The sequence below is a fragment of the Staurois parvus genome, unplaced genomic scaffold (genome assembly GCF_062004578.1).
Source record: "Staurois parvus isolate SC_StPar_1 unplaced genomic scaffold, SC_StPar_1.0 ptg000107l, whole genome shotgun sequence".
Lineage (NCBI taxonomy): Eukaryota > Metazoa > Chordata > Amphibia > Anura > Ranidae > Staurois > Staurois parvus.
In genome coordinates, this window is record NW_028317903.1 from 19,477 (window position 1) to 28,685 (window position 9,209).

A 9,209-nucleotide genomic window follows, 5' to 3' on the forward strand; every position below is an offset into this window, starting at 1 on the left:
CATGTTCTCCCTGTGCCTGTGTGGGTTTCCTCTGGGTACTCTGGTTTCCTCTTACACTCCAAAGACATGCTGGTAGGTGAATTGGCTCCTGTCTATATTGTCCCTAGTATGTGTATGTATGAATGTGAGTTAGGGACCTTAGATTGTACACCCCTTGAGGGTTAGGGACTGATGTGAATGTACAATATATATGTAAAGTGCTGTGTAAATTGATGATGTTATATAAGTACCTGAAATAAAAAAATAAGAGTGACAGAAAAAAAGACAAAGAGGTCCATTGAGTCTTCCTCATTTTTATGTATTCATTTTTTATGTATGTTTGGGTTTTTGTTTTTTTTTTAGTTCATTTAAAGTGTTGCTAAACCCACTACAGTGGGTAAAGCATGTTTGTTATACTCACTTTGAAACCTAAGGGGTTAATCCTCTGCATTGTGTAAAAACGCTGTTTGATCTTGACTTCTCTGATCCTCCCCTTCTTCCAGTGTCCCTCTCTTATCTCCTGATAAGACATATCATGTGGAGTCACTCTGCACATGCTCAGTTTAGTGTGTATTGCTAGAGAGTTTTTTTTTTTATTTTTTTGGGAGGATGCATATGATCAGCACAGGGCCAATCAGCACTGGTCAGACAGAGGTCAGGGGTTCTGCATCCTCCTAGAGCAGAAAGAAAACCCCTCCTACAAACTTTAACCAGTGCTCTGCTGGACACTGATAGAAGACACAAGACTGCTCTAACTGCTGATGAGTAAAGGTATTTAGCAGTTTATATTTACTAAAATAATTGCATTTCCATGTTGTGTGTGCTGTGGGAGACCAGATATAGTGAATGCAGGGTCCAGAGAGAGAGCGGATATAGTGAATGCAAAGTCCAGGGAGACCAGACATATTAAATGCAGGGTCCGGGGAGACCGGATATAGTGAATGAAGGGTGCAGGGAGACCGGATATAGTGAATGCAGGGTCCGGGGAGACCAGATATAGTGAATGCAGGGTCCGGGGAGACCAGATATATTGAATGCAGGGTCCGGGGAGACCAGATATAGTGAATGCAGGGACTGGGGAGACCGGATATAGTGAATGCAGGGACCGGGGAGACCAGATATAGTGAATGCAGGGTCCAGGGAGACCAGTTATAGTGAATACAGGGTCCTGGGAGACTGAATATAGTGAATGCAGGGTCCGAGGAGAGAGCGGATATAGTGAATGCAGGGTCCAGGGAGACCAGACATATTGAATGCAGGGTCCAGGGAGATGAGATATAGCGGATGCTGGGTCCTGGGAGACCAGATATAGTGAATGCAGGGTCCGGGGAGACCGGATATAGTGAATGCAGGGTCCAGGGAGACCAGACATATTGAATGCAGGGTCCGGGGAGACCAGATATAGTGGATGCAGGGTCCGGGGAGACCAGATATATTGAATGCAGGGTCCGGGGAGACCAGATATAGTGAATGCAGAGACCGGGGAGACCGGATATAGTGAATGCAGGGTCCGGGGAGACCAGACATATTGAATGCAGGGTCCAGGGAGACGATTTATAGCGGATGCAGGGTCCGGGGAGACCAGACATTGAATGCAGGGTCCAGGGAGACCAGATATAGTGAATGCAGAGACCGGGGAGACCAGATATAGTGAATGCAGGGTCCGGGGAGACCGGATATAGTGAATGCAGGGTCCGGGGAGATCAGATATAGTGAATGCAGGGTCCGGGGAGACCAGATATAGTGAATGCAGGGTCCTGGGAGACCGGATATAGTGAATGCAGGGTCCGGGGAGACCAGATATAGTGAATGCAGCGTCCGGGGAGACCGGATATAGTGAATGCAGGGACCGGGGAGACCAGATATAGTGAATGCAGGGTCCGGGGAGACCGGATATAGTGAATGCAGGGTCCGGGGAGATCAGATATAGTGAATGCAGGGTCCGGGGAGACCAGATATAGTGAATGCAGGGTCCGGGGAGACCAGATATAGTGAATGCAGGGTCCTGGGAGACCGGATATAGTGAATGCAGGGTCCGGGGAGACCAGATATAGTGAATGCAGGGTCCGGGGAGACCGGATATAGTGAATGCAGGGACCGGGGAGACCAGATATAGTGAATGCAGGGTCCGGGGAGACCAGATATAGTGAATGCAGGGTCCGGGGAGATCAGATATAGTGAATGCAGGGTCCGGGGAGACCAGATATAGTGAATGCAGGGTCCGGGGAGACCAGATATAGTGAATGCAGGGTCCTGGGAGACCAGATATAGTGAATGCAGGGTCCGGGGAGACCAGATATAGTGAATGCAGGGTCCGGGGAGACCGGATATAGTGAATGCAGGGACCGGGGAGACCAGATATAGTGAATGCAGGGTCCGGGGAGACCAGATATAGTGAATGCAAGGTCCGGGGAGACCGGATATAGTGAATGCAGGGACCGGGGAGACCAGATATAGTGAATGCAGGGTCCGGGGAGACCGGATATAGTGAATGCAGGGACCGGGGAGACCAGATATAGTGAATGCAGGGTCTGGGGTTTAGTAACACTATAACTTTTTTGTCTGAGTATAGATCTATGTTTGGCCCAGGTAGGTTTGTATCCACTCACTTTTTACTGACTCAGTACAATTAGTGGATTCAAATATGTTTGGGACAAACATAGATACAGTATATATATATTTATTTATTTAAAAATCAGGAAAGATGTGATAGGAAACCTGGTCTTTTTTCTGTTGTCACTCTTCTATGTCTCACTCCATGTCATTGCAGAACACCTTGGCACTTTGCATCATCTAAACCAGGGATCTCCAAACTTTCTAAACAAAGGGCCAGTTTACTGTCCTTCAGTCTTTCCGAGGGTCGGACTGCGGCCAGTGGGAGTAGAAAAGGTCCTGACATCAGTGGGAAAGGAATAATGCCCCATTATTTGGTGTCAGTGGAGGGAATTCTGCTCCATCATTGATGTCATTGGATCCTATCATTTGTGTCACTAGGAGGAATTGTGCCCCATCATTGATCACTGATCTAAACTGTTCCCTATGTCTCCCCCCGACACCAACATCCTACAAGAACATTCCCCCTCCACTGTAAAATGACAGCAGAACTTTGACCCATTGTGCTGTCCTCCTGGTTATTGCTGAGCCCCTTTGACATCCACCAGTTCATAGGCTCCTGCTTAGTATGCCTTGCTGATGAACCTGGTCTGTGATATGGGCAAAGGAGGGGACAAGTGTAGAAGAATCAATGATTTTCTGCTTGGACAAGTAGCAAAAAAGGAATGGTGATGTCATTATCACCACCTCATCCAATCAGAGAACGTCTTGTATTTGTTGTAAAAATCCAGCAATCCCCTGTGATCAGTGTGCAGCGGGGCAGCAGTTGGCACCTGAGCAGGACCCAGAAGATCACACTTATCACTGTATTAGCAGTGACTGATAAAGTGATTTGCAGTGTTTTCTATGATGTCACAGTGGCCATCAGGTATGAGATCTGTACAGGTGCATCCCGAGGCAGGTGCGGCCCGCACGGGGTGACACCGAGCGCACGGGGTGACACCGGTCCCGCTCCACAAAAAGGTAAGTTGTAAAGCAAGCCAACGATCCTCACAAGATGGATCCGATCCACCCTGCGGGGATCGTCGGCTTACTTTACGACTTACCTTTTCGTAGAGCGAGTTCGGTGTCACCCCGTATAAGTTGCATGCCGACGATCCCCACAAGATGGATCCGATCCACCCTGCGGGGATAGTCGACTTACTTTATGACTTACCTTTTCGTAGAGCGAGTTCGGTGTCACCCCGTATAAGTTGCATGCCGACGATCCCCACAAGATGGATCCGATCCACCCTGCGGGGATAGTTGACTTACTTTATGACTTACCTTTTCGTAGAGCGGGTCTGGTGTCACCCCGTATAGATTGCATGCCGACGATCCCCACAAGATGGATGGGATCTGCGGATTGGGGAGCAAAATGGATCGGACTCCGATCCATTATGCTCAATCCGCAGATCCGAACCATCCTGCGGGGATCGTCGGAGGGGGTGTCACCAAGTGTTACCGCACCGGGTGACACCAACCCTAGGGACGCCCCTGGATCTGTATACTTACACTATGCCAAGCTGGCCCAATGTAAGTATACACTACGGCTCATACCTGGAGTTCAGCTTTAATACTGATCGCTCTTCCTTCCTTGTATTTCCTATTAGTGTCTCTCTGTTTGCACCCTTTCTATTTTCATTTCCAATGGTTACTTTGTTACTTCCTCCCAGCCAACAATCATACACAATACCCCAAGGTTACAAATGTGACTTCTCTGGGATAATTCATGTTGTGTGTACACCTAGCAGCGGAATGTACTTGTCCATTTGTTTATATGCTTTCTTTAACCCCTTTATGACCGGGGGCAGTTGTGCCTCGGCCTTTTGGCTAAGATCAAGTGTAGTGTCTGTTCTTATCAGTGTCCAGTAGGGGCGCTCCGCCGTCATTCTTGCTTTTAGGCAAGGATGGCTGGCTGTATAGCAAGAAGTTTTCCTGTCCCTTTAATAAATAAGGACAAGCTAGGCGAATGAATACATGAACATGACACCAGGGGCGTATTTACCACAAGGAAAACAAGGCACTTGCCTAGGGCGGCAGTTTTCAGGGGGGGCTGCACCCCCAGAAGAAGGGAAGAAAGAAGGGACGCATGCTATGGGAACCGGGTGGGATCCGAGAGAGGATGCAAGCTGCTTGATGGTGTATGTAGAGCTTGACTCTCATTCCTGGGGATGTCCGGAGCTGTAAAGATGAGTGCCTTTTTCTCTATCGCTGGGAGGGGGGGGGGTAGTGGAACGTTCTCCTGGGTGGGGGGCAGGGGTGTTGTTGGTCAGTGTCAGAAATGTCAGGCTCTCTCTGCGGAAGGGGGGGTGGTGTTGGCCGGTGTCCATGGGGGCAGACGATTTTTGTGTTGCCTAGGGCAGCACATAACCTAAATACATTACTACATGACACCACCACATTGTGATTTATGTATGGCTGGCTTAACCACTTCCTGTCCGGGCGCTGTATATAAACGGCAAGACGGTGGCAGTGCAGGGGCAGGTTGCCATTCAAAAACGGCGCCCGTCATTTTGGATTGTGCGCCGGACACAGAGGAACACTGATCACTGTACGGGACCTCTGTGTGAGGTCCCGATCATGTGATCACTGATTGGCCAATCAGTGATCACATGCAGAGTAGTAAGCAAGATGTCACTTCTGACATCATTGCTTACCACATGTGAAATCTGTGAATGATCACAGAGATCAAAATGGTACAGGGCTATTCATAACAGACTTGTACCATGTGACAAGCTGTGACCAATCACAGCTCACACAGTATTTCTCAATGGCTGCAAGAATGCAGCCAGAGAGAAGGAGAGATGATTGCTTTTACAGCCTTTATGGGTGTAAAAGCAATCAGTGTAAAAAAAAAATCTTCATCACCCCCCACAAGTAGTACAGTGTCACTATGGCGACACTGTACTGCTAGGGTGACAGTATGTTAAAAAAAAGCATAAATAATAATATATAAAAAAAAATAAAAATTTTAAAAAATGTAAAAAATTTTAATTTTTGGTTATAAACTAATTTTTTTTTTTTCTAATAAAAAGATAACAATAAATTTTGGCCAAGATTTATGAAGAAAGATTATTTATTTGCAAAATTTTATAAAAAAAACACTTTTTTTCAAAATTTGTGGACTTTTTCATTTATATAGCAAAAAAAAAAAAATCCCAGCGGTGAATAAATACCACCAAAATAAAGTTTTATCTGTCTCGAAAAAATGCTAAAAAATTAATGTGGGCGCAATTGTCATTCAAAGTGCGACAGCACTGAAAGCTGAAAAGTGTCCGGACATGAAGTGGTTAAAGGACTCTCTGGTTCCAATCTAGAATTGGGCTTTAATGGTGGGAGGTGCAGCCTACTGCTCATGTGATTGCTGTGCTTGGTTTCTCTGCTGGCACCTGATCACTGCTCTGGGAAGAGGCTAAATAATATGTAAACCCAATATTTCATATTCCTGATCTGTGCCTGTTGTACTATATATTGTATGATAAAAGTATCCTGTTCTCTTTGTATTGATTCCTTTGTGTGAAATCTCTCATGTTCACTCTGCTTTCCTATTAAAAACTGACCACACCAGGCATGAGAGCACAGCGTGGTCAGTTTTCTGGCTGTGCCTGCTCTCCTCGAACGATTAGACTTGTCCTGACATGCCCCACTGCACAGCCATTCACAGGGAAGATCAGTTTGCTGTTCTTTCTCCTCCCCCACTTCTCTATGCAGCTGAGAACAGAAGGTATGCGTTTACTTAAAAAAAGGGGTGGGGGGAGTATTTATGATGTTTTTACATCTATACACAAATGTTTTGCCTTTCACTTCTATTTCAAATTGTATGGTGAGGGTTCATGTAAACTTGATATTCTGTTGAGCAACACAATGCAAGGACATAGCAAATGCTATTATTGACCGCAGGGGCGGACTGACAACTCATGTGGCCCCCGGGCAATAGGGGATCATGGGGCCCCTGTGTCCTTGCCCAAACTCAAAAAAGCCTATGAAAAAGGTACCAGGGGAATCTCATGGGGCCCCCTCCTGACCCCGGGCCCTCGGGCAGTGGCCGAATTTCCAAACAGTCAGTCTGCCCCTGGTTGGCCGTGAGCAGGGGCGGACTGACAACTCATGGGGTTCCCAGGCAATAGGGGATCATGGGGCCCCTGTGTCCTTGCCCAAACTCAAAAAAGCCTATGAAAAAGGTACCAGGGGCATCTCATGGGGCCCCCCTTTTTTTTTTTTTGTCCGCAAACGTGCAAACTACAACGAAAAACCCGTAAGTGTTTCACAAAAAAGTGCAAGTGCAAAACACCACACAAAAAGTGCACTTAGGGGTGTGCTTTGTCCTACCCCCGAAGGGGTTGGACCACTACCCTGATCCCCTGGGGCACGAAGCTCCTGACGGAGACAAGGTTCCCATTTGGTCCTCCTGGCCAAAAGGCCTGGTGGACCACCGTTCCTTGTGTCCAACCCCCAGGGATCAGGGGAGGAAGGAACCAAAAGGCCACACATCCTCCCCCTAGACTTCAGGGCAGGCCCGAGGACCCACACCCTCCATCCTGTGAAAAAAACACACACATAAGTAAAAAGTGACAAACGTGGGAGTGAAAAAAATAAATTAAATAAATAAATATATATATACAAAAATAAAAAAGTGGCCGTGCCAAATTGTGCACTGACCAGGCCCTGAGACCTGTAACAAAAATTGCCCAGAACTTAGCCAAAAGGCCCGGTCCTAGAGGCGCAGTGCAAAAAGTGTTTAAACTCAGTGACCATGTGCTCTTTTGCAACGTGGAGTCCCACACCCAAGGCGACTACTCAGGGGGCACTGTGTTTGCGGACTCTCTGCCTTCCCAGCCCCTGGCCAGACAAGGTAGATCCGTCCAAATCAGGAGGTACTGGGTCCTTCAGATGTTCCAAAGGGGAATTACTCCCAGGCCCCAGCTTAACTCGTGGGCTCCCGGTTTCTGTTCCCCCCGTAATAGCCATCCAGACCCCCATCATACCAGTGAGGGTACTATAAAACAGACATCCCCGCAAAGCTAGAATGGCAGGGAGCACCCCCACTGGACACTGATAAGAACAGATACTACACTTGATCTTAGCCAAAAGGCCGAGAAGCGAGATCTCATGGGGCCCCCTACTGATCCTGGGCCCTTGGGCAACGCCCAAGTTTCCAAATGGTCAGTCCGCTCCTGCCCATGTGACCCCCGTTCACACCACTGGACAGCATCGGGGAGAAATGTCGACATACTGTTTTTTTTGTGGAGTAGCACACAAAAACACATTACAACACACATCAACGTGTCACAATGTCATGCAGAGAACAGAATTATAGAAGTAAAAAAAAGAAATCAAGTTAATGAGTTATAGCAACACGCGGGTGTGTGCAACAGAGCGCCACTGCACATAGGTAATACACGCAATAACGGGCGCTGCGCGATGGTAATGAGCCCTAAAATGTGGGCACTTGTCTTCCTTCTCTGTAGGATGCAGAGATATCAGAGGAAAGTGATATATCACTTTCACTGGGTGATTAACACAGGACATTGCACAACGCTCAAGACTTTCAAGGATTTTTCAGAATCCATCTCCATTTCCTGTAAGCCATTCACAACTGCTACCGCGCTCAGATAAGAGCGGAGAGGGTGGAGCCAGCCATGGGGCGTCAAAATACGGACAACATTCTTATCACCCAAGAAAACATGGTTAGTGCACGCGTGACATCGATACATTTATTGGAAGTAATCACATGAGCAAAAGAAACATTGTTACTAAGTATGGGGGGTGTTGTTATAGATGCTCATGGGGGCCGCCGTATGGGCCGCTTTTATACGCAGGTTCTTCTATCTATAATATGGGAGAACAGTGACTGATGTGACCTTTATATACACAATGATGCTGCTTGTAATAGTTTCATCCAAGTCCGAATGGACAATATGGGATTTTTATCAGCTGGGGTTTTTCCAATGGTGATTTTTGTTGTTGATGTACCTCATTAATTAAAGTGGACCTGTCATCAGATATATTCTATATCAAGGCTTGAAATTTCCACTCGCCTGCTCGCCAATGGCGGGTGGAAATTATGGTGGGGGTGAGTGTGTCCCCCAGGGTCGTCTTGCTGAGCAGGCTCAGAGCTCAGGCCGGATCTCTCATTGGCATTGGGAGCCGTCAGACTGCTCAATAGCTGAGTGCAGTGAAAGCAAAGGAAGGAGTGTGTGCTGTGCTCTCTGCCTCCCCCTAGAGTGCAGTACCCGGCTCTGTGAGTGAACAACGAAGTACTGCAACTTTTTATGGGGGGGAGTATGTGTGTGTGTACATGTGTGTGTGTTTGTGTATGTATGTACAATTGTACATGTGTCTGCGTGTATGTACATGTATGTGTGTGTGTACATGTCTGTGTGTATGTACATGTGTTTGTGTGTATGTGTTTGTGTGTATGTACGTACATGTGTTTGTGTGTACATGTGTCTGTGTGTATGTATATGTGTCTGTGTGTGTGGATTTCTGTGTATGTACATGTATCTGTGTTTATGCGTGTCTGTACGTGCCTGTGTGTGTATACATATGTCTGTATATGTGTGTACATGTGTCTCTGTGCATGCGTGTACATGTTTCTGTGTGTGTGTATGTACGTTTGTGTGTGTGTACAGGTA

At 47.1% G+C, this 9,209-nt stretch overlaps 1 pseudogene; it reads right to left on the reverse strand.

The window, feature by feature from the left end:
• Positions 1–7,562: 7,562 nt before the first annotated feature.
• On the reverse strand, positions 7,563–7,678 carry LOC149467502 (U2 spliceosomal RNA; annotated as a pseudogene).
• Positions 7,679–9,209: the final 1,531 nt, after the last annotated feature.